The 24,572-nt window shown below is 56.6% G+C and overlaps 2 long non-coding RNA genes across 4 annotated transcripts; both read left to right on the top strand.

Annotated features, from left to right (window-relative positions):
* The first annotated feature begins 469 nt into the window (after positions 1 to 469).
* Positions 470 to 10,256, top strand: LOC137453585 (uncharacterized). The gene is made up of 7 exons (XR_010990410.1): positions 470 to 558; positions 2,825 to 2,903; positions 5,035 to 5,196; positions 5,290 to 5,368; positions 7,115 to 7,276; positions 7,370 to 7,448; positions 9,670 to 10,256. It is a non-coding gene; the product is annotated as an uncharacterized lncRNA (long non-coding RNA).
* A 2,711-nt stretch (positions 10,257 to 12,967) lies between these two features.
* LOC137453584 (uncharacterized) lies at positions 12,968 to 24,267 on the top strand. Of its 3 annotated transcripts, XR_010990409.1 has the most exons (8): positions 12,968 to 13,070; positions 15,337 to 15,415; positions 17,547 to 17,708; positions 17,802 to 17,880; positions 19,628 to 19,789; positions 19,883 to 19,961; positions 22,183 to 22,306; positions 24,191 to 24,267. It is a non-coding gene; the product is annotated as an uncharacterized lncRNA (long non-coding RNA). The 3 variants fall into 3 exon arrangements; XR_010990407.1 differs by lacking the exon at positions 24,191 to 24,267 and having other exon boundaries at positions 22,183 to 22,804; XR_010990408.1 differs by lacking the exons at positions 12,968 to 13,070; positions 15,337 to 15,415; positions 24,191 to 24,267 and adding an exon at positions 17,136 to 17,232 and having other exon boundaries at positions 22,183 to 22,804.
* Positions 24,268 to 24,572: the final 305 nt, after the last annotated feature.

Raw genomic sequence — 24,572 nt, 5'->3', positions numbered from 1 at the left:
CACCGCCCCCCCCCAGCGTGGCACCGCCCCCCCCCCAGCGTGGCACCGCCCCCCCCCAGCGTGGCACCGCCCCCCCCAGCGTGGCACCGCCCCCCCCCAGCGTGTCACCGCCCCCCCCCAGCGTGGCACCGCCCCCCCCCAGCGTGGCACCGCCCCCCCCAGCGTGGCACCGCCCCCCCCCAGCGTGGCACCGCCCCCCCCCAGCGTGGCACCGCCCCCCCCAGCGTGGCACCGCCCCCCCAGCGTGGCACCGCCCCCCCCAGCGTGGCACCGCCCCCCCCCAGCGTGGCACCGCCCCCCCCAGCGTGGCACCGCCCCCCCAGCGTGGCACCGCCCCCCCAGCGTGGCACCGCCCCCCTCCAGCGTGGCACCGCCCCCTCCAGCGTGGCACCGCCCCCCCCCAGCGTGTCACCGCCCCCCCAGCGTGTCACCGCCCCCCAGCCTGAACCCCACCCCCCAGCATGGCGCCGCCCTCAACAACATGGCACCAGATGCTTTAAAATGGCTCAGTGCAGGCTTGTGGCTGGTAGAGGTTGGAGCTCTTCTGCTGTGTCCCAGGTCAGTGCCAGTCTCTGCTGCTTTGTGGGGTTTTTCTATAGCAGCCGCTGGAGGTGCGCGGGGCTTGGGAGGGCGGCCACCGGCGGGGCAGCGCGGGGCTTTTGGGGGGGGGGGGGCGTGTCCGGGCTTGGCCGGTGGGGCTCTGCGGGGGTGGCGGCTGCTGCCTCAACCGTACCCAGAGGCCCCGTGGGAGCTCAATGCTGCCACCCGGTGTGTAATGGCCGGCAGTGCAGCCGTGCCGCGGCGTGTGCCGCCCCGGGGGAGCTCAATGCTGCCACCCTGTGTGTAATGGCCGGCAGTGCAGCCGTACCGCGGCGTATACCGCCCCGTGGGAGCTCAGTGCTCAACCCTGTGTGTAATGGCCGGCAGTGCAGCCGTGCCGCGGCGTGTGCCGCCTCGGGGGAGCTAATTTCAGCAGCCTAACCGCGCTGAATGCTCGAAAATTCTTAGGGGAAGAGCGGAGAGCGGAGAGCTTGACTCGAGCGTCGCTATGGATCCGGCGCCTGCGCCCTAGCCCGGCTCTGCTGGCGCCGGAGGGGTAGCGTCCCGGTGGTCGCTATGGATACGGCGCCTGCGCCCTAGCCCGGCTCTGCTGGCGCCGGAGGGGCAGCGTCCCGGTGGTCGCTATGGATACGGCGCCTGCGCCCTAGCCCGGCTCTGCTGGCGCCAGGGGGGTAGCGTCCCGGTGGTCGCTATGGATACGGCGCCTGCGCCCTAGCCCGGCTCTGCTGGCGCCAGAGGGGTAGCGTCCCGGTGGTCGCTATGGATACGGCGTCCGCGCCGCAGCGGGTCCGGTCCCGCGCAGGCGCCCTCCTCGCGGGCTGCGCCCCGCTTTTCTTGCCGGGGGGGCGGGCGCCGCGCTGAGCAGCTTTGGAGCCGGAGCGGTGGCGGAGAGCCCTGATTCGGCGCCTGACGCCGTTCTGTGCCCCAGGGTGCCTGCGAACCGCCGTCCTTTGGCGGGGCAAGGGGTCCTGGCGCATTCGGGGAGCTCGCAGTGCGGTTTCCGGTGTCGCTGCCGGCCCGGGACTCCCAGGTGTGTTCCTTCCGGCGTCTGAAGGTGGTCTGGGGCCATCGGCAGGGCTTTTGGGGGTGACGGAGGAGGTCTTGGGACACCTAAAAGGGTCTGGGGATATGTAAAGTTCTGGTGGGGCCATCTGAAAGGGTCAAGGGTCGTGGGGAGGCAGCTGGGCACCTCCGACGGACCCTTTGGGAGGTCTCTGCAGGCTCCCGTGGGAGCTGGGGGTGTCTCGGGGTGGGTTTGGGTTTGGGTTTGTGCTGCAAACAGCGTTGATAATGACTTAGAGAAAGACACACAAGAGACTCAGTAAGTCTCTTGTATCGTGCTTCTATTCTGGCGCCTGACACAGGTAGGATCATTTCAAAAGAGCTGTGTGTCTTCAGAGAGGTTTGGGCAAACTTTTATACAAAAAGTTATTTGTCTATAATGACAGAGGTCCAGATGCTGCCTATCTATACAAAGCTTATCTATCTAAAAGAGCAGAAGTACACATATCATGCAGGTGTCCTTTATCGTATACAAAAGAGCATCTTGTCCAAGACTAACAGAAGTGAATCACTGACAAATCCTGTTATTCCTTCTCTATCCAAAGGCTGTCTGCCAGCCCCTCTCCCCCTCCCTGCGTTCCAGCATTTCAGCTAACAAGCGGAAAATTCTTATCAACTCTGTGGTTCTGTTAATGAGACTTTTCTGTTCATCAATTCCCCCCTTTCTCACAGCCAACAGTATATTCCTATACTATATTTTCTTAAGGCAAACTTTGGACCCAGGCTTTCTGAGCTATCTTTCCCATGCTGAGAATTGTGGAAGTTACTCTCAGATGTAGTCACCCAGTCTGATGCCCCCCAAGTCCAATTCATTGAGGCTTCCCCAAATAAAGGGGTCCTCATTTGGCCTCGAGGAAGTTCAGTGCATATCCAACAGTTAGAGAGATTAGTTTGCAAAGCCAATTCTTGCCTAACGTGTAAGTACATATTGCCTTCCCATCCCTCAATTTCCTTGCTGTGCTGCAAAGATTTTGATAGGAATTTCTAGGTATTAACTACAGCCAGGGCAATCCTTCAAGTGCCCTAGGAATGCGGTGAAAACCTTTTGGGAATTGTTCCTGCTCTGGTACTCCTCAAGCTATGAGGAGCTCTGCAGGGCAGCTCCAAGGTTAGGTTTGGATTCTCCTGGAGTCGCACACAGAACGAGTCTCACGATTCCAGTGGTCTAATTTCATAGCTGCATTTTCTTCTCTCTGCCTAGGTGACAGGACGACCTCACTAATGAAGAGAGATAGCCTGAGCTCTGCAGGAACCTTGAACCCAAGCAGCCAGTGCCTTCTGTGAGTACAAGCTGTCCTTGTTCAACGTGGAGGTAGTTGAGAGCTGAAGCCAGACCACGCCATAATTCCCTCAGCTTCCTCTTCTGCAGATTAAACAGTCCCAGTTCCTTCAGCCACTCCTCCTAAGGCTTGTTATCCAGACCCTTCACCAGCTTTGTGGCCTTTCTCTGGGGATACTCTCACCTCTGTGTCCTGGGGAACACCACTTGTGCCCGGCCGTCCACCGGCTGGGTTTAACTCTGTTCCCCACCGCTCTTGGGGCCCAGCCATCCATCCTGTTCTGCTGTCCAGCAGTCCCTTTGAAAAAAAATCCATCTGAAAAAAGAAGTAGCAGAGAAGGAAAGCTGAAGGTGCAAAGATTGGAGTCCCCTCAGTTCTGGTTGTAGCCAGGTGGGGGTTGGTCTCTTCTCCCAGGCAAGCAGCACCAGAACAAGAGGACACAGTCTCAAGCTGTGCCAGGGGAGGTTTAGGCTAGAGGTTAGGAAGAGGTTCTGCACAGAGAGAGTGATTGCCCATTGGAATGGGCTGCCCAGGGAGGTGGTGGAGTCACCATCTTTGGAGGTGTTCAGGAGGAGACTGGATAGGGTGCTTGGTTGCATGGTTTAGTTGATTAGGTAGTGTTGGATGATAGGTTGGACACGATGATCTTGAAGGTCTCTTCCAACCTGGTCCTGTCCATTCCATTCCAGTCATAGTTTCATAGTTTCATTCAGGGTTGGAAGGGACCACAAGGATCATCTAGTTCCAACCCCCCTGCCATGGGCAGGGACACCCCACACTAGATCAGGCTGGACAGAGCCTCATCCAGCCTGCTCTTAAACACCCCCAGGGACGGGGCCTCAACCACCTCCCTGGACAACCCATTCCAGGGTCTCCCCACTCTCATGGTGAAGAACCTCCTCCTCACATCTAGCCTGAATCTCCCCACCTCCAGCTTCATTCCATTCCCCCTAGTTCTATCACTACCTGAGATCCTGAGAAGTCCTTCCCCAGCCTTCCTGTAGGCCCCCTTCAGATACTGGAAGGCCACAATTAGGTCACCTGGGAGCCTTCTCTTCTCCAGACTGAACAGCCCCAACTCCTTCAGTCTGTCCTCATAGGAGAGGTGCTCCAGCCCTCTGCTCATCCTTGTGGCCCTTCTCTGGACACCTTCCAGCACCTCCACATCCCTCTTGTAATAGGGGCTCCAGAACTGGACACAGTACTCCAGGTGGGGTCTCACCAGGGCTGAGTAGAGGGGGAGGATCACCTCCCTCGACCTGCTAGCCACACTTCTCCTGATGCAGCCCAGGATCTGATTGGCCTTGCGGGCTACAAGTGCACACTGAGAGCTCATGTTGAGCTTTTTGTCCACCAGCACCCCCAAGTCTCTCTCCTCAGGGCTACTTTCCAGCCAGTCACTGCCCAGCCTGTATTTGTGCCTGGGATTGCCTCGACCCAGATGCAGGACCCTGCACTTGCTCTTATTGAACTTCATGAGGTTGGCTTGTGCCCACCTCTCCAGCCTGTCAAGGTCCCTCTGGATGGCCTCCCTTCCCTCCAGCGTGTCTGCTGCACCACAAAGCTTCGTGTCATCAACTAAACCATGGCACTGAGTGCCTCATCCAGTCTCTTTCTAAACCCTTCCAGTGATGGTGACTCCACCACCTCCCTGGGCAGCACATTCCAAAGGCCAATCTCTCTTTCAACCTGCTCTATTCTAGTCTATGAAGACCTTCTTCCTAACATCCAGGTTTAATTGGTGAGAGCAACAGACTTGGTTGCTGCCACCCGCCGCTAAGGGGTCTGAGTGGCCCCCAAATGGGGTTTGGAGGCAGGTAAAGGTTTCTTTTGGCATGTGAAGGGGTTTTGTGGGCATCTAGAAGGGGTGTGGAGCCCCCTGAAAGGGTCTGGGATAGTGTCAGGGGGTTCTGGGCTGGTCTACCAGCGGGTCTGGGGACATTAGAAGCGTCTGGGGGTACCTAAAACGGAGCTGGGCGTATCAGATGGGGGGTTTGGGTGCCTCCAAAGGGGTTTTGTGGGCATCTAAGTTGGGGAATCGGGGGGGGGTCCTGAAGGAGTTGGGGGGTTCTCCTCAAGCTATGAGCAGACACACAGAGAGATGTTAACGGACTTTCTTTGATCATTCCAGGTCTGGTGTGCTGGGACTGGCAGGATCTTCCTGAGCTGTCCATGTGCAGTTTCTGTCGACACTCTTCAGCTCGTACATCCGGTTTGCTGACAGAGGGTGTGGGGTTTGTGGGGCCCGGCAGCGAGACTTTTCCAAAGAGGAGCTCTTCAGGGCAGCTCCAAGGTTAGGTTTGGATTCTCCTGGAGTCGCACACAGAACGAGTCTCACGATTCCAGTGGTCTAATTTCATAGCTGCATTTTCTTCTCTCTGCCTAGGTGACAGGACGACCTCACTAATGAAGAGAGATAGCCTGAGCTCTGCAGGAACCTTGAACCCAAGCAGCCAGTGCCTTCTGTGAGTACAAGCTGTCCTTGTTCAACGTGGAACGAGTTGAGAACTGAAGCCAGACCACACCATAATTCCCTCAGCTTCCTCTTCTGCAGATTAAACAGTCCCAGTTCCTTCAGCCACTCCTCATAAGGCTTGTTATCCAGACCCCTCACCAGCTTTGTGGCCCTTCTCTGGACTCACTCTCTCACAAGGGGTGTCCTGGGGAACACCACTTGTGCCCGGCCGTCCACCGGCTGGGTTTAACTCTGTTCCCCACCGCTCTCGGGGCCCAGCCATCCATCCTGTTCTGCTGTCCAGCAGTCCCTTTGAAAAAAAATCCATCTGAAAAAGGAAGTAGCAGAGAAGGAAAGCTGAAGCTGCAAAGATTGCAGTCCCCTCAGTTCTGGTTGTAGCCAGGTGGGGGTTGGTCTCTTCTCCCAGGCAAGCAGCACCAGAGCAAGAGGACACAGTCTCAAGCTGTGCCAGGGGAGGTTTAGGCTGAATGTTAGGAAGAGGTTTACAGCTTGGCCAAAGACTCTTCTGATCCCTGTCTTCTGGTCGTGACCAGCAGCGTGCACGGGTGGCCAAGAAGGCCACTGGCAACCTGGCCAATATCAGGAACAGTGTGGCCAGCAGGAGCAGGGAGGTCATTCTGCCCCTGCACTTGGCACTGGTTAGGGCACACCTTGAGTCCCATGTCCAGTTTTGGGCCCCTCCGTTTAAGCAAGACGTTGAGTTGCTGGAAGGAGTCCGGAGAAGGGCAACAAAGCTGGGGAAGGGTTTGGAGCACAGGCCTGTGAGGAGAGGCTGAGGGAGCTGGGGTTGCTTAGCCTGGAGAAGAGGAGGCTCAGGGGAGACCTTCTTGCTTTCTACGATACCTGAAGGGAGGTTGTAGCCAGGTGGGGGTTGGTCTCTTCTCCCAGGCAAGCAGCACCAGAACAAGAGGACACAGTCTCAAGCTGTGCCAGGGGAGGTTTAGGCTAGAGGTTAGGAAGAGGTTCTGCACAGAGAGAGTGATTGCCCGTTGGAGTGGGCTGCCCAGGGAGGTGGTGGAGTCACCATCTTTGGAGGTGTTCAGGAGGAGACTGGATAGGGTGCTTGGTTGCATGGTTTAGTTGATTAGGTGGTGTTGGATGATAGGTTGGACACGATGATCTTGAAGGTCTCTTCCAACCTGGTCTGGTCCATTCCATTCCATTCCATCCCATTCCAATCAACTAAACCATGTCACTGAGTGCCTCATCCAGTCTCTTTGTAAACACTTCCAGTGATGGTGACTCCACCACCTCCCTGGGCAGCACATTCCAAAGGCCAATCTCTCTTTCAACCTGCTCTATTCTATTCTATGAAGACCTTCTTCCTAACATCCAGCTTTAATTGGTGAGAGCAACAGACTTGGTTGCTGCCACCCGCTGCTAAGGGGTCTGAGTGGCCCCCAAATGGGGTTTGGAGGCAGGTAAAGGTTTCTTTTGGCATGTGAAGGGGTTTTGTGGGCATCTAGAAGGGGTGTGGAGCCCCCTGAAAGGGTCTGGGATAGTGTCAGGGGGTTCTGGGCTGGTCTACCAGCGGGTCTGGGGACATTAGAAGCGTCTGGGGGTACCTAAAACGGAGCTGGGTGTATCAGATGGGGGGTTTGGGTGCCTCCAAAGGGGTTTTGTGGGCATCTAAGTTGGGGAATCTGGGGGGGGTCCTGAAGGAGTTGGGGGGTTCTCCTCAAGCTATGAGCAGACACACAGACAGTTGTTAAGGGACTTTCTTTGATCATTCCAGGTCTGGTGTGCTGGGACTGGCAGGATCTTCCTGAGCTGTCCACGTACAGTTTCTGTCGACACTCTTCAGCTCGTACATCCGGTTTGCTGACAGAGGGTGTGGGGTTTGTGGGGCCCGGCAGCGAGACTTTTCCAAAGAGGAGCTCTTCAGGGCAGCTCCAAGGTTAGGTTTGGATTCTCCTGGAGTCGCACACAGAACGAGTCTCACGATTCCAGTGGTCTAATTTCATAGCTGCATTTTCTTCTCTCTGCCTAGGTGACAGGACGACCTCACTAATGAAGAGAGATAGCCTGAGCTCTGCAGGAACCTTGAACCCAAGCAGCCAGTGCCTTCTGTGAGTACAAGCTGTCCTTGTTCAACGTGGAAGTAGTTGAGAGCTGAAGCCAGACCACACCTTAATTCCCTCAGCTTCCTCTTCTGCAGATTAAACAGTCCCAGTTCCTTCAGCCACTCCTCATAAGGCTTGTTATCCAGACCCCTCACCAGCTTTGTGGCCCTTCTCTGGACTCACTCTCTCACAAGGGGTGTCCTGGGGAACACCACTTGTGCCCGGCCGTCCACCGGCTGGGTTTAACTCTGTTCCCCACCGCTCTTGGGGCCCAGCCATCCATCCTGTTCTGCTGTCCAGCAGTCCCTTTGAAAAAAAATCCATCTGAAAAAAGAAGTAGCAGAGAAGGAAAGCTGAAGCTGCAAAGATTGCAGTCCCCTCAGTTCTTGTGGTACCCTCTGTGAGATCCTAAGCCACCTGAACTGAGCCGGTCAGGCAGCCAAGCTAGTGCAGCAGTGTCTTCTGGAGAGTTGATGGGAGCCAGTTCTGTGGGGTTTGTTGAAGTGAGTGGCCAGTCGTTCTACATGAACAATTGTCTTAGTGCTAGCAAGTAGGAGGCTCTGAAGTGTGGTACTTTGAGAGCTCCATTCATACTTGCCCTTCAGGAGGAGCCAGCTCTTTCATTGAAGGATCTTCCTGAGCTGTCCAAGTACAATTTCTGTTGACACTTTTCAGCTCTTACATCCCGGTTGCTGACAGAGGATGTTGGGTTTGTGGGCCCTGGCAGCGAGAGTTTTCCAAAGAGGAGCTCTAAGGCCAGCTGCAAGGTTAGGTTTGGATTCTCCTGGGCTGCCTGTGCTTGAAAGCCCCCCCGAGGCCGTGCAGAGTGGTGCTCGCAGTAGCTCTGTGCAAGTCTGCCATGGGCTCAGGAGGCCAGTATCTAGAGAGAGGGAAGGACAGAGACACTTCTAAGACAGTTTTAAAGAAATAATTATGAGAAGAGGCAAATTAATTCTGGGGACTAATGTGATATATCTGTTTAAGAGAAAAAAAAATGAAGGAGGTTTCTGACCATAACCAGGCTGACAAAGCACAGTAATGTGGTTTCCTATGGGATTCAACTCCTCCTGCATTGCACAGGACACTTCAACAGCTGTCCTGACAAGCTATAAGTAATGAACTTAATCCACCCTGTGCGAGCAATGGGGCAAAAGATTACAAAATCCATGTATGCAATTGAGATGTGTTACGTTGGGACGCCCAGGATACAGCTCATCAAGCTCTCCTAGTGTTTAGACGCAAGATGGAAGAAGGAAGGGGGAAGACAGAGCAGAAGGTCTATTTAAATATGAAACTCCTAGGCTGAAAGAAAAGAAAAACATTTTAAAGAGCACTCAGTGAGACTCTGTCACCAGCATAGCTAATCACAGAATCACTGAGTGTTAGGGGTTGGAAGGGACCCCAAAATAGCATCCGGTCCAACCCCTGTGCCAGTGCAGGATCACCTGGGGCAGGTTTTGAATGTCTCCAGAGACTCCACTAACTCTCTGGGCAGCCTGCTCCAGGGCTCTGGCACACACAGTGAAAAGGTTTTCCCTTCTGTTCCTGTGGAACTTCCTCCTTTTATTCGTCGGACACAGCGAAGCCGCTGGGTCGTGTTGCTGCGGCAAGGTGACCCACCCTGTAGTTCAGGGCCTGGGTCTCTGCCTTCATGGCAGCCTGTTCCCTTGGCACCCTGTCAGCTTAACAGCCCTGTGCTCGGGGTCTGTGTGACGAGTTGTGGAGCCCTCCATCCCCCTTCTGTCCCCAGCAGCAGCCCAAGGTCCCTGTAAGCAGGGCTGGGGAGGCTGCTTTAGGCAGCTAACAGGAACCAACCTTGCCTGGCCCTTAGGGGGCTGAGGTCAGTCCCTGGGCTCCTGAAGAGGTGGTGTTGCACTGCTGCCAGGAGGGCCGGCCCGTAGGTGGGGCACGGGCCAGAGCCTGTGGCTCTCTGTGGGGCTTTTTGGGAGTGCTGCTGAGGCCTCACTCTGTCCTGTTGGCATCCTTTGTCAGGGTAGCCAGATCCTAGGCCTGATGTCTATCGTTAGCTCAATCGCAGAATTTGCTCGTCTGCTGTTCCTGTCCGTAAATTTTTGCCAGTGCTTCTGTAATAAAAAGGTTTTTATTTCTCCTGTAACTTGCAATCTGGTGACCTCCTTAGGAGCACCACTGTGTTGTTCACAAAGTTCTTTGCTGTTGCAAAGCTGGGAGAAGTGTGAGGTTCAGCTGATGAAGTTTCTCTCTTTAGGGGTGTCTGCTCAGCCGTCCTCTTCCTGGATCTCGGAGCTTTGTCTCTCCCTGTTTGCGGTGCCCCGACAAGGACTTGTGCCGACACATCCTCGGGAAGCTGAAACCACCAAAGGGTTTAATGGGTTTGAGACAAAATTCACCCAACTCCTTCTGCAGTGGTGTACGGGAAAGAGTCGGTAGGGGAAGCCGCAGGACAGCCTGCAGCAAAGCTCAGGACTTGTTCCCTCGCCTCTGCCTTCTGCACGTCTCCTCGTCGGCCGCTTGTAAGCGAGACGCTTCGCCAGCTGGCTTGTTTGAATTCAGTAAAGTTATGGCATGGAAGTTATCTGGTAGGAGTCGTTGCTAAACAGATGTAGTTGAAGCTTTGTATCTTCCATTCTCTCTACTAGTTACTCTAATCTTGCCCTGTTGGTTTAGCCCATCAGTTTTCATGTTCTCTTCATCTATTAGTAGCAGAAGAAAGGGCCCCTTGATTCCAGTATTTCTTGCTGTAGTTCAGAGGTAGAGTTGGCTTTCCCTCTGACCTTTTATACTTTTACTTTGTGTTAAGTGGAACCCAAAACTGAATAGGATACTTTGTGTAAAGCTTGAGCAGCCCTTAACTTTCGAATTATTATACTGCATGCACTACTGCTTTGCAACATTCACAGGACTGTGGTGGTGTCAGATAGTTCACTTGCATTTAGCTCCTCAGGGGCCAGGCCTTCCTTTGGGCTGATAGTCTTGGCCAAAGCTGCAATGTTCAGTCCTTGCTGTGAAAGGCAGGAGGTGCTGGCTGGGCAGTTTGCTTTATTTTGTGCCTTTTTGGGGGTGAATCAAAGGGAGTGGGGGGATTGTGGGTGGGCTGGTTCTGCCACGTGTGGCAGGGGGCTGCTGCAGCAGAGGAGCAGGTGAGTGAGGGCTGGGGGCCCCCCCTAAAGTGCTGAAAATTCTCCGAGGGCACCACACTATCTTTAAAAGTGTAAGTACTGGGGTGAGGCGAGGCGGAGGCAAACCTCCGGTTTGCAGCTGGAGAGGGAGGGCTTGGAGTGACTGGTGCGTAAGAAAGCTTTGGAAACGACCCCTGTCTGCCCTCTCTGCTTCTAAAAGGCTTTTAGCATTGGAAAATAAAACCCACGTGGGGGCCCGGCTGCTGCCCACGCCCAGGGAGGTGCTCAGTGCTGCCACCCGGTGTGTAACGGCCGGCAGTGCAGCCGTGCCAGTGCTGAGCACAGGGCACAATGACCTCCCTGCTCCTGCTGGCCACACTGTTCCTGATGCAGGCCAGGATGTATTTAGCCTTCTTGGCCCCCTGGGCACACTGCTGGCTCATGTTCAGCTGGTGTCAACCAGCACCCTCAGGTCCCTTTCTGCCTGGTTCCTCTCCAGCTAGTCTGACCCTAGCCTGTAGCAATGCCTGGGGTTGTTGTGGTAATGTGTAGAACCTGGCACTTGGATGTGTTCAATATCATGCCCTTGGACTCTGCCTGGAGGAAAGCAGAAAGTATCTATGGAAGGTTTCAGGACAGGAAAGAACAACAGGCTGCTGACGACGGAAGAACGGTCTGATGATAAAGAAGAGCTGACTGCAGTAAACAGCCTGAAGTGCGAGACAGAAGGACACTCGCCTCCGTGCTGGAGAAGCTCAATCCCTCCCAGTCTCCTTCTCATCTTGCAGCGTGGCAGATTTCCCGGAGTGGGAAAGCAGAGCCGCGCTCTCTTTGGTCAGTGCAGTTTAGGTGGGAAGTGCTTCCACTGGCTCCATTGGTCCAGATCACCCCAGTTTGGGCTCTGTTTACTTTGGGGCCGTTTGGGCCCATTTAGGATCCTCTTTGGGACTTTTTTCCCAGTTGTTCCCAGTGCCTTCCAGTTCCTTCGGAGCTCTCTCACAGTTCTCCCCAGTGCCTCCCACTTGAGCCTCCACTACCTCTTAGTCTCTACCAGTTTCCTCCCAGTTTTCTTTCAGTCTCTGACAGTTTCCTCCTCCTTCCCTCCCAGATTCCACCTCGTGCCCTCCCAGTCACTCCCAGTTTCTTCCCATTCACTTCCAGTTCTCTCCCAGTCCTTTGGTGGGAGGAAACTGTTGGGACCGGGAGGGCACCGGGAGGAGGCCATTACTGTGTAGTTTGGTAACACTGACGGCTGCAGCTGGTGCTGAGCTAAACAGAATGATCACAGAAGGCTTTTGCTCTGAAGCCAGAGCTGCCTGCTGGGGGAACGAACGTTTTTCTGACAGCTCTTGGAGGAACATTTCTGTACAGGTGTTCCCCAGGGCTCCTCAGCTGCTCAGAACTCAACGTGTTGCCTTGGAGGGGAATAAAACCCATGGAAAGCTGAGAGTGAGGTGACAACGCAGGCACCGCCCCCCCCAGCGTGTCACCGCCCCCCCCCAGCGTGTCACCGCCCCCCCCAGCGTGTCACCGCCCCCCCCAGCGTGTCACCGCCCCCCCCCAGCGTGTCACCGCCCCCCCCCAGCGTGTCACCGCCCCCCCCCAGCGTGTCACCGCCCCCCCCCAGCGTGTCACCGCCCCCCCCAGCGTGTCACCGCCCCCCCCCAGCGTGTCACCGCCCCCCCCCAGCGTGTCACCGCCCCCCCCAGCGTGTCACCGCCCCCCCCAGCGTGTCACCGCCCCCCCCAGCGTGTCACCGCCCCCCCCCAGCGTGTCACCGCCCCCCCCAGCGTGTCACCGCCCCCCCCAGCGTGTCACCGCCCCCCCCAGCGTGTCACCGCCCCCCCCAGCGTGTCACCGCCCCCCCCAGCGTGTCACCGCCCCCCCCCAGCGTGTCACCGCCCCCCCCAGCGTGTCACCGCCCCCCCCAGCGTGTCACCGACCCCCCCAGCGTGGCACCGCCCCCCCCAGCGTGGCACCGCCCCCCCCCAGCGTGGCACCGCCCCCCCCAGCGTGGCACCGCCCCCCCCAGCGTGGCACCGCCCCCCCCAGCGTGGCACCGCCCCCCCAGCGTGGCACCGCCCCCCCCAGCGTGGCACCGCCCCCCCCCAGCGTGGCACCGCCCCCCCCAGCGTGGCACCGCCCCCCCCCAGCGTGGCACCGCCCCCCCCAGCGTGGCACCGCCCCCCCCGCGTGGCACCGCCCCCCCCCCGCGTGGCACCGCCCCCCCCAGCGTGGCACCGCCCCCCCCCAGCGTGGCACCGCCCCCCCCAGCGTGGCACCGCCCCCCCCAGCGTGGCACCGCCCCCCCCCAGCGTGGCACCGCCCCCCCCAGCGTGGCACCGCCCCCCTCCAGCGTGGCACCGCCCCCTCCAGCGTGGCACCGCCCCCCCAGCGTGTCACCGCCCCCCAGCCTGAACCCCACCCCCCAGCATGGCGCCGCCCTCAACAACATGGCACCAGATGCTTTAAAATGGCTCAGTGCAGGCTTGTGGCTGGTAGAGGTTGGAGCTCTTCTGCTGTGTCCCAGGTCAGTGCCAGTCTCTGCTGCTTTGTGGGGTTTCTCTATAGCAGCCGCTGGAGGTGCGCGGGGCTTGGGAGGGCGGCCACCGGCGGGGCAGCGCGGGGCTTTTGGGGGGGGGGGGGCGTGTCCGGGCTTGGCCGGTGGGGCTCTGCGGGGGTGGCGGCTGCTGCCTCAACCGTACCCAGAGGCCCCGTGGGAGCTCAATGCTGCCACCCGGTGTGTAATGGCCGGCAGTGCAGCCGTGCCGCGGCGTGTGCCGCCCCGGGGGAGCTCAATGCTGCCACCCTGTGTGTAATGGCCGGCAGTGCAGCCGTACCGCGGCGTATACCGCCCCGTGGGAGCTCAGTGCTCAACCCTGTGTGTAATGGCCGGCAGTGCAGCCGTGCCGCGGCGTGTGCCGCCTCGGGGGAGCTAATTTCAGCAGCCTAACCGCGCTGAATGCTCGAAAATTCTTAGGGGAAGAGCGGAGAGCGGAGAGCTTGACTCGAGCGTCGCTATGGATCCGGCGCCTGCGCCCTAGCCCGGCTCTGCTGGCGCCGGAGGGGTAGCGTCCCGGTGGTCGCTATGGATACGGCGCCTGCGCCCTAGCCCGGCTCTGCTGGCGCCGGAGGGGCAGCGTCCCGGTGGTCGCTATGGATACGGCGCCTGCGCCCTAGCCCGGCTCTGCTGGCGCCAGGGGGGTAGCGTCCCGGTGGTCGCTATGGATACGGCGCCTGCGCCCTAGCCCGGCTCTGCTGGCGCCAGAGGGGTAGCGTCCCGGTGGTCGCTATGGATACGGCGTCCGCGCCGCAGCGGGTCCGGTCCCGCGCAGGCGCCCTCCTCGCGGGCTGCGCCCCGCTTTTCTTGCCGGGGGGGCGGGCGCCGCGCTGAGCAGCTTTGGAGCCGGAGCGGTGGCGGAGAGCCCTGATTCGGCGCCTGACGCCGTTCTGTGCCCCAGGGTGCCTGCGAACCGCCGTCCTTTGGCGGGGCAAGGGGTCCTGGCGCATTCGGGGAGCTCGCAGTGCGGTTTCCGGTGTCGCTGCCGGCCCGGGACTCCCAGGTGTGTTCCTTCCGGCGTCTGAAGGTGGTCTGGGGCCATCGGCAGGGCTTTTGGGGGTGACGGAGGAGGTCTTGGGACACCTAAAAGGGTCTGGGGATATGTAAAGTTCTGGTGGGGCCATCTGAAAGGGTCAAGGGTCGTGGGGAGGCAGCTGGGCACCTCCGACGGACCCTTTGGGAGGTCTCTGCAGGCTCCCGTGGGAGCTGGGGGTGTCTCGGGGTGGGTTTGGGTTTGGGTTTGTGCTGCAAACAGCGTTGATAATGACTTAGAGAAAGACACACAAGAGACTCAGTAAGTCTCTTGTATCGTGCTTCTATTCTGGCGCCTGACACAGGTAGGATCATTTCAAAAGAGCTGTGTGTCTTCAGAGAGGTTTGGGCAAACTTTTATACAAAAAGTTATTTGTCTATAATGACAGAGGTCCAGATGCTGCCTATCTATACAAAGCTTATCTATCTAAAAGAGCAGAAGTACACATATCATGCAGGTGTCCTTTATCGTATACAAAAGAGCATCTTGTCCAAGACTAACAGAAGTGAATCACTGACAAATCCTGTTATTCCTTCTCTATCCAAAGGCTGTCTGCCAGCCCCTCTCCCCCTCCCTGCGTTCCAGCATTTCAGCTAACAAGCGGAAAATTCTTATCAACTCTGTGGTTCTGTTAATGAGACTTTTCTGTTCATCAATTCCCCCCTTTCTCACAGCCAACAGTATATTCCTATACTATATTTTCTTAAGGCAAACTTTGGACCCAGGCTTTCTGAGCTATCTTTCCCATGCTGAGAATTGTGGAAGTTACTCTCAGATGTAGTCACCCAGTCTGATGCCCCCCAAGTCCAATTCATTGAGGCTTCCCCAAATAAAGGGGTCCTCATTTGGCCTCGAGGAAGTTCAGTGCATATCCAACAGTTAGAGAGATTAGTTTGCAAAGCCAATTCTTGCCTAACGTGTAAGTACATATTGCCTTCCCATCCCTCAATTTCCTTGCTGTGCTGCAAAGATTTTGATAGGAATTTCTAGGTATTAACTACAGCCAGGGCAATCCTTCAAGTGCCCTAGGAATGCGGTGAAAACCTTTTGGGAATTGTTCCTGCTCTGGTACTCCTCAAGCTATGAGGAGCTCTGCAGGGCAGCTCCAAGGTTAGGTTTGGATTCTCCTGGAGTCGCACACAGAACGAGTCTCACGATTCCAGTGGTCTAATTTCATAGCTGCATTTTCTTCTCTCTGCCTAGGTGACAGGACGACCTCACTAATGAAGAGAGATAGCCTGAGCTCTGCAGGAACCTTGAACCCAAGCAGCCAGTGCCTTCTGTGAGTACAAGCTGTCCTTGTTCAACGTGGAAGTAGTTGAGAGCTGAAGCCAGACCACACCTTAATTCCCTCAGCTTCCTCTTCTGCAGATTAAACAGTCCCAGTTCCTTCAGCCACTCCTCCTAAGGCTTGTTATCCAGACCCTTCACCAGCTTTGTGGCCTTTCTCTGGGGATACTCTCACCTCTGTGTCCTGGGGAACACCACTTGTGCCCGGCCGTCCACCGGCTGGGTTTAACTCTGTTCCCCACCGCTCTTGGGGCCCAGCCATCCATCCTGTTCTGCTGTCCAGCAGTCCCTTTGAAAAAAAATCCATCTGAAAAAAGAAGTAGCAGAGAAGGAAAGCTGAAGGTGCAAAGATTGCAGTCCCCTCAGTTCTGGTTGTAGCCAGGTGGGGGTTGGTCTCTTCTCCCAGGCAAGCAGCACCAGAACAAGAGGACACAGTCTCAAGCTGTGCCAGGGGAGGTTTAGGCTAGAGGTTAGGAAGAGGTTCTGCACAGAGAGAGTGATTGCCCATTGGAATGGGCTGCCCAGGGAGGTGGTGGAGTCACCATCTTTGGAGGTGTTCAGGAGGAGACTGGATAGGGTGCTTGGTTGCATGGTTTAGTTGATTAGGTAGTGTTGGATGATAGGTTGGACACGATGATCTTGAAGGTCTCTTCCAACCTGGTCCTGTCCATTCCATTCCAGTCATAGTTTCATAGTTTCATTCAGGGTTGGAAGGGACCACAAGGATCATCTAGTTCCAACCCCCCTGCCATGGGCAGGGACACCCCACACTAGATCAGGCTGGACAGAGCCTCATCCAGCCTGCTCTTAAACACCCCCAGGGACGGGGCCTCAACCACCTCCCTGGACAACCCATTCCAGGGTCTCCCCACTCTCATGGTGAAGAACCTCCTCCTCACATCTAGCCTGAATCTCCCCACCTCCAGCTTCATTCCATTCCCCCTAGTTCTATCACTACCTGAGATCCTGAGAAGTCCTTCCCCAGCCTTCCTGTAGGCCCCCTTCAGATACTGGAAGGCCACAATTAGGTCACCTGGGAGCCTTCTCTTCTCCAGACTGAACAGCCCCAACTCCTTCAGTCTGTCCTCATAGGAGAGGTGCTCCAGCCCTCTGCTCATCCTTGTGGCCCTTCTCTGGACACCTTCCAGCACCTCCACATCCCTCTTGTAATAGGGGCTCCAGAACTGGACACAGTACTCCAGGTGGGGTCTCACCAGGGCTGAGTAGAGGGGGAGGATCACCTCCCTCGACCTGCTAGCCACACTTCTCCTGATGCAGCCCAGGATCTGATTGGCCTTGCGGGCTACAAGTGCACACTGAGAGCTCATGTTGAGCTTTTTGTCCACCAGCACCCCCAAGTCTCTCTCCTCAGGGCTACTTTCCAGCCAGTCACTGCCCAGCCTGTATTTGTGCCTGGGATTGCCTCGACCCAGATGCAGGACCCTGCACTTGCTCTTATTGAACTTCATGAGGTTGGCTTGTGCCCACCTCTCCAGCCTGTCAAGGTCCCTCTGGATGGCCTCCCTTCCCTCCAGCGTGTCTGCTGCACCACAAAGCTTCGTGTCATCAACTAAACCATGGCACTGAGTGCCTCATCCAGTCTCTTTCTAAACCCTTCCAGTGATGGTGACTCCACCACCTCCCTGGGCAGCACATTCCAAAGGCCAATCTCTCTTTCAACCTGCTCTATTCTAGTCTATGAAGACCTTCTTCCTAACATCCAGGTTTAATTGGTGAGAGCAACAGACTTGGTTGCTGCCACCCGCCGCTAAGGGGTCTGAGTGGCCCCCAAATGGGGTTTGGAGGCAGGTAAAGGTTTCTTTTGGCATGTGAAGGGGTTTTGTGGGCATCTAGAAGGGGTGTGGAGCCCCCTGAAAGGGTCTGGGATAGTGTCAGGGGGTTCTGGGCTGGTCTACCAGCGGGTCTGGGGACATTAGAAGCGTCTGGGGGTACCTAAAACGGAGCTGGGCGTATCAGATGGGGGGTTTGGGTGCCTCCAAAGGGGTTTTGTGGGCATCTAAGTTGGGGAATCGGGGGGGGGTCCTGAAGGAGTTGGGGGGTTCTCCTCAAGCTATGAGCAGACACACAGAGAGATGTTAACGGACTTTCTTTGATCATTCCAGGTCTGGTGTGCTGGGACTGGCAGGATCTTCCTGAGCTGTCCACGTACAGTTTCTGTCGACACTCTTCAGCTCGTACATCCGGTTTGCTGACAGAGGGTGTGGGGTTTGTGGGGCCCGGCAGCGAGACTTTTCCAAAGAGGAGCTCTTCAGGGCAGCTCCAAGGTTAGGTTTGGATTCTCCTGGAGTCGCACACAGAACGAGTCTCACGATTCCAGTGGTCTAATTTCATAGCTGCATTTTCTTCTCTCTGCCTAGGTGACAGGACGACCTCACTAATGAAGAGAGATAGCCTGAGCTCTGCAGGAACCTTGAACCCAAGCAGCCAGTGCCTTCTGTGAGTACAAGCTGTCCTTGTTCAACGTGGAACGAGTTGAGAACTGAAGCCAGACCACACCATAATTCCCTCAGCTTCCTCTTCTGCAGATTAAACAGTCCCAGTTCCTTCACTCACTCCTCATAAGGCTTGTTATCCAGACCCCTCACCAGCTTTGTGGCCCTTCTCTGGACTCACTCTCTCACAAGGGGTGTCCTGGGGAACACCACTTGTGCCCGGCCGGCCACCGGCTGGGTTTAACTCTGTTCCCCACCGCTCTCGGGGCCCAGCCATCCATCCTGTTCTGCTGTCCAGCAGTCCCTTTGAAAAAAAATCCATCTGAAAAAGGAAGTAGCAGAGAAGGAAAGCTGAAGCTGCAAAGATTGCAGTCCCCTCAGTTCTGGTTGTAGCCAGGTGGGGGTTGGTCTCTTCTCCCAGGCAAGCAGCACCAGAGCAAGAGGACACAGTCTCAAGCTGTGCCAGGGGAGGTTTAGGCTGAATGTTAGGAAGAGGTTTACAGCTTGGCCAAAGACTCTTCTGATCCCTGTCTTCTGGTCGTGACCAGCAGCGTGCACGGGTGGCCAAGAAGGCCACTGGCAACCTGGCCAATATCAGGAACAGTGTGGCCAGCAGGAGCAGGGAGGTCATTCTGCCCCTGCACTTGGCACTGGTTAGGGCACACCTTGAGTCCCGTGTCCAGTTCTGGGCCCCTCCGTTTAAGCAAGACGTTGAGTTGCTGGAAGGAGTCCGGAGAAGGGCAACAAAGCTGGGGAAGGGTTTGGAGCACAGGCCTGTGAGGAGAGGCTGAGGGAGCTGGGGTTGCTTAGCCTGGAGAAGAGGAGGCTCAGGGGAGACCTTCTTGCTTTCTACGACTCCCTGAAGGGAGGTTGTAGCCAGGTGGGGGTTGGTCTCTTCTCCCAGGCAAGCAGCACCAGAACAAGAGGACACAGTCTCAAGCTGTGCCAGGGGAGGTTTAGGCTAGAGGTTAGGAAGAGGTTCTGCACAGAGAGAGTGATTGCCCGTTGGAGTGGGCTGCCCAGGGAGGTGGTGGAGTCACCATCTTTGGAGGTGTTCAGGAGGAGACTGGAAAGGGTGCTTGGTTGCATGGTTTAGTTGATTAGGTGGTGTTGGATGATAGGTTGGACACGATGATCTTGAAGGTCTCTTCCAACCTGGTCTGGTCCATTCCATTCCATTCCATCCCATTCCAATCAACTAAACCATGGCACTGAGTGCCTCATCCAGTCTCTTTGTAAACACTTCCAGTGATGGTGACTCCACCACCTCCCTGGGCAGCACATTCCAAAGGCCAATCTCTCTTTCAACCTGCTCTATTCTATTCTATGAAGACCTTCTTCCTAACATCCAGGTTTAATTGGTGAGAGCAACAGACTTGGTTGCTGCCACCCGCTGCTAAGGGGTCTGAGTGGCCCCCAAATGGGGTTTGGAGGCAGGTAAAGGTTTCTTTTGGCATGTGAAGGGGTTTTGTGGGCATCTAGAAGGGGTGTGGAGCCCCCTGAAAGGGTCTGGGATAGTGTCAGGGGGTTCTGGGCTGGTCTACCAGCAGGTCTGGGGACATTAGAAGCGTCTGGGGGTACCTAAAACGGAGCTGGGTGTATCAGATGGGGGGTTTGGGTGCCTCCAAAGGGGTTTTGTGGGCATCTAAGTTGGGGAATCTGGGGGGGGTCCTGAAGGAGTTGGGGGGTTCTCCTCAAGCTATGAGCAGACACACAGACAGTTGTTAAGGGACTTTCTTTGATCATTCCAGGTCTGGTGTGCTGGGACTGGCAGGATCTTCCTGAGCTGTCCACGTACAGTTTCTGTCGACACTCTTCAGCTCGTACATCCGGTTTGCTGACAGAGGGTGTGGGGTTTGTGGGGCCCGGCAGCGAGACTTTTCCAAAGAGGAGCTCTTCAGGGCAGCTCCAAGGTTAGGTTTGGATTCTCCTGGAGTCGCACACAGAACGAGTCTCACGATTCCAGTGGTCTAATTTCATAGCTGCATTTTCTTCTCTCTGCCTAGGTGACAGGACGACCTCACTAATGAAGAGAGATAGCCTGAGCTCTGCAGGAACCTTGAACCCAAGCAGCCAGTGCCTTCTGTGAGTACAAGCTGTCCTTGTTCAACGTGGAAGTAGTTGAGAGCTGAAGCCAGACCACACCTTAATTCCCTCAGCTTCCTCTTCTGCAGATTAAACAGTCCCAGTTCCTTCAGCCACTCCTCCTAAGGCTTGTTATCCAGACCCCTCACCAGCTTTGTGGCCCTTCTCTGGACTCACTCTCTCACAAGGGGTGTCCTGGGGAACACCACTCGTGCCCGGCCGTCCACCGGCTGGGTTTAACTCTGTTCCCCACCGCTCTCGGGGCCCAGCCATCCATCCTGTTCTGCTGTCCAGCAGTCCCTTTGAAAAAAAATCCATCTGAAAAAAGAAGTAGCAGAGAAGGAAAGCTGAAGCTGCAAAGACTGCAGTCCCCTCAGTTCTTGTGGTACCCTCTGTGAGATCCTAAGCCACCTGAACTGAGCCGGTCAGGCAGCCAAGCTAGTGCAGCAGTGTCTTCTGGAGAGTTGATGGGAGCCAGTTCTGTGGGGTTTGTTGAAGTGAGTGGCCAGTCGTTCTACATGAACAATTGTCTTAGTGCTAGCAAGTAGGAGGCTCTGAAGTGTGGTACTTTGAGAGCTCCATTCATACTTGCCCTTCAGGAGGAGCCAGCTCTTTCATTGAAGGATCTTCCTGAGCTGTCCAAGTACAATTTCTGTTGACACTTTTCAGCTCTTACATCCCGGTTGCTGACAGAGGATGTTGGGTTTGTGGGCCCTGGCAGCGAGAGTTTTCCAAAGAGGAGCTCTAAGGCCAGCTGCAAGGTTAGGTTTGGATTCTCCTGGGCTGCCTGTGCTTGAAAGCCCCCCAGAGGCCGTGCAGAGTGGTGCTCGCAGTAGCTCTGTGCAAGTCTGCCATGGGCTCAGGAGGCCAGTATCTAGAGAGAGGGAAGGACAGAGACACTTCTAAGACAGTTTTAAAGAAATAATTATGAGAAGAGGCAAATTAATTCTGGGGACTAATGTGATATATCTGTTTAAGAGAAAAAAAAATGAAGGAGGTTTCTGACCATAACCAGGCTGACAAAGCACAGTAATGTGGTTTCCTATGGGATTCAACTCCTCCTGCATTGCACAGGACACTTCAACAGCTGTCCTGACAAGCTATAAGTAATGAACTTAATCCACCCTGTGCGAGCAATGGGGCAAAAGATTACAAAATCCATGTATGCAATTGAGATGTGTTACGTTGGGACGCCCAGGATACAGCTCATCAAGCTCTCCTAGTGTTTAGACGCAAGATGGAAGAAGGAAGGGGGAAGACAGAGCAGAAGGTCTATTTAAATATGAAACTCCTAGGCTGAAAGAAAAGAAAAACATTTTAAAGAGCACTCAGTGAGACTCTGTCACCAGCATAGCTAATCACAGAATCACTGAGTGTTAGGGGTTGGAAGGGACCCCAAAATAGCATCCGGTCCAACCCCTGTGCCAGTGCAGGATCACCTGGGGCAGGTTTTGAATGTCTCCAGAGACTCCACTAACTCTCTGGGCAGCCTGCTCCAGGGCTCTGGCACACACAGTGAAAAGGTTTTCCCTTCTGTTCCTGTGGAACTTCCTCCTTTTATTCGTCGGACGCAGCGAAGCCGCTGGGTCGTGTTGCTGCGGCAAGGTGACCCACCCTGTAGTTCAGGGCCTGGGTCTCTGCCTTCATGGCAGCCTGTTCCCTTGGCACCCTGTCAGCTTAACAGCCCTGTGCTCGGGGTCTGTGTGACGAGTTGTGGAGCCCTCCATCCCCCTTCTGTCCCCAGCAGCAGCCCAAGGTCCCTGTAAGCAGGGCTGGGGAGGCTGCTTTAGGCAGCTAACAGGAACCAACCTTGCCTGGCCCTTAGGGGGCTGAGGTCAGTCCCTGGGCTCCTGAAGAGGTGGTGTTGCGCTGCTGCCAGGAGGGCCGGCCCGTAGGTGGGGCACGGGCCAGAGCCTGTGGCTCTCTGTGGGGCTTTTTGGGAGTGCTGCTGAGGCCTCACTCTGTCCTGTTGGCATCCTTTGTCAGGGTAGCGAGATCCTAGGCCTGATGTCTGTCGTTAGCTCAATCGCAGAATTTCCTCGTCTGCTGTTCCTGTCCGTAAATTTTTGCCAGTGCTTCTGTAATAAAAAGGTTTTTATTTCTCCTATAACTTGCAAGCTGGTGACCTCCTTAGGAGCACCACTGTGTTGTTCACAAAGTTCTTTGCTGTTGCAAAGCTGGGAGAAGTGTGAGGTTCAGCTGATGAAGTTTCTCTCTTTAGGAGTGTCTGCTCAGCCGTCCTCTTCCTGGATCTCGGAGCTTTGTCTCTCCCTGTTTGCGGTGCCCCGACAAGGACTTGTGCCGACACATCCTCGGGAAGCTGAAACCACCAAAGGGTTTAATGGGTGAGAGCAAAGCTCAGCTGTGTGCTGAAGCTGCAAACCTTGCCCAGAAGGCCGTCCCCGGCTCGGGGTGATAAAAAGAACAGGAGCGTAGCCGCTCGGCTGTCTTTCCTTCTGTGATGCCACAGCGGGGTGGGCGAGGATACAGCAGAGGAGCAGTGAGGGAGGGGTGAGGGCAGCCTCCCACAAAGGCTGCTTGCAGACCTGAAATGCCAAATGTTTGAAATGCCAGGACGTTCTTGGAGGGGAGGGAAAGCCCCGGGAAAGTGTAAGAGTGAGTGTGAGGTGTTCCAGCAGAGGAACAGCGGTGCTGCTTATTGAGAGATTGCAGAAGGGCAGTGATTTGTGTGCAGAAAGGCCTTGACGTGACCCCCCTCTGTTCTGTAGAAAGGCTTCTAGAGGAGAAAAGCACATCCTGAGCAGAGCCACGGGGGGGTGTGGGGTGTGGTTTGAAACAGAAATAGCAACTGTCTCTCAATTAAAACAGTGGATTGTCTTTCATGTGTGTGTGTGGTGTGCTGTTTTTTCATTGACTGGAAAAAGCTCTGCAGGGAGACCAGCTGATCTGCTCCCGAGGCACAGCAGCGCCGGACCTGCTGAGCGTTGGGGGCCTGTTAAGGAGGGTCTGCTGTCATCTGAAGTGGGCTTGGGGGTATGAAAGGGGAATTTGGGGGCATGTGAAGGGTTCTGGGAGCATCTAGAGGTGTCTGGGGACCTCTGGAGGGGCTCCTGGGTCATGTCTGGAGGGTCAGGGAGGAGTGGGGGGGTCTGTGCCTCAGTGTGGTTTCGGGGTCTCTGTGTCAGGTCCCCACAGCGTGTGTGTTGCTGTGTGGCACTGCTGGAGTCTCGGTGTCCCTAGCGCCCCTGACTCTTCTTCTCACTGCTCCCACCTTGTGGGCACGGCCAGGTACTGCTTGCTGTCGCCTGCTGCCAAGGGTGTGAGTGGCCTCTGCAGGGAGGCGCAGAGAGGTATTCTGGGGCGTCTAGAGGGGCTTTGTGGGCATCGAGAGGTGTCTGGCGGCCTCTGGAGGGTCTCCGGGGGGGTCTCTGGAGGGTCCTGAAGCAGCTGAGGGGGCGGGGAGTGGTGGTGCTGTGTTAGAGGTCTCTGGGGGGTTCCAGGTTTTGGGGTCCCGCAGGATTGGGGTGGTCTCACTCCGGTATTGGGTGTCCTGCAGTCCCAGGACCCCCCAGCCACATCTCCCCCGGCATCTCAAGGCGAGCTGCGAGCACCTCAAGGGCCTTAGAGGGTGACAAAGGAGGTCTGGGGGCATGTAGACGGAAGTGAGGGCACCAAGACGGCACCGTCCTCCCCGTGACAGCGCCTGCCCTTCCCAAGATGGCGCCGCCCTACCCGTGACAGCGCCTGCCCTTCCCAAGACGGCGCCGCCCTCCCCGTCACAGCGCCTGCCCTTCCCAAGACGGCGTCGCCCTCCCCGTGACAGCGCCTGCCCTTCCCAAGATGGCATTGCCCTCCCCGTGACAGCGCCTGCCCTTCCCAAGATGGCGTCGCCCTCCCCGTGACAGCGCTTGCCCTTCCCAAGATGGCGTCACCCTCCCCGTGACAGCGCCTGCCCTTCCCAAGATGGCGTCGCCCTCCCCGTGACAGCGCTTGCCCTTCCCAAGATGGCGCCGCCCTCGCCCCGTCGGCTCCGACCTAGCCAGCGTAACTATCGTCCCCTCTGCTTTCTCCGCTCCGCATCAGCTCAGTGTAGACTCTGCTGCTCTCTGGAGTTGTTCTGTCCCTGCTGCAGGACTCTGCTATGGGTCTGAGGGTGGGCAGCAGCGAGGGGGGGGGGGCGAGAAACACCAGCGGCGAGGTGGGGGTGGGTGTCGATTTGCCGCGGTCGGGAGCAGTCTGCTCACGAGCTGTTCTCCTGTCTCTCCCAGCTCTTGCAGGCTGACCCCAATGCCCCCAGACTCGCCCAGCGATCCCAGGGTGAACCCCGCAGCACCCAGACTCGCCCAGCGATCGTCACATGATTAGGGGGCCGCGCAAAGGAGGGGCGGGGAGCAGAGAAAGCGGCGGCGGCGCTGTGAGGGGATAGGAAAGGGAAAGGGTGGGAAGGGAGCTAGAGGGGAGGGGGAGCGGGGAAGAGCGCGCAGGTTACGTCACTGGAGGCGGGGCTAGCGGGCGGCAATAGAATGGCTAAGGGAGGGGGCGGGAACGAGAGGGCAGCTGCGTCACAAGGGGGCGGGGTTTGAGTGAAATAGGATGGTTATGGAGGGGGCGGGGAAAGGGCTGAGGGAGGTTGCAGGAGGTGGGACTGGA

This window comes from Melanerpes formicivorus, unplaced genomic scaffold, assembly GCF_026170545.1.
Source record: "Melanerpes formicivorus ecotype bairdi unplaced genomic scaffold, bMelFor1.0.p_v2 SCAF_68, whole genome shotgun sequence".
Lineage (NCBI taxonomy): Eukaryota > Metazoa > Chordata > Aves > Piciformes > Picidae > Melanerpes > Melanerpes formicivorus.
Note: the sequence above shows the minus strand (reverse complement) of the source record. Positions and strands in the feature narration are given on the sequence as shown.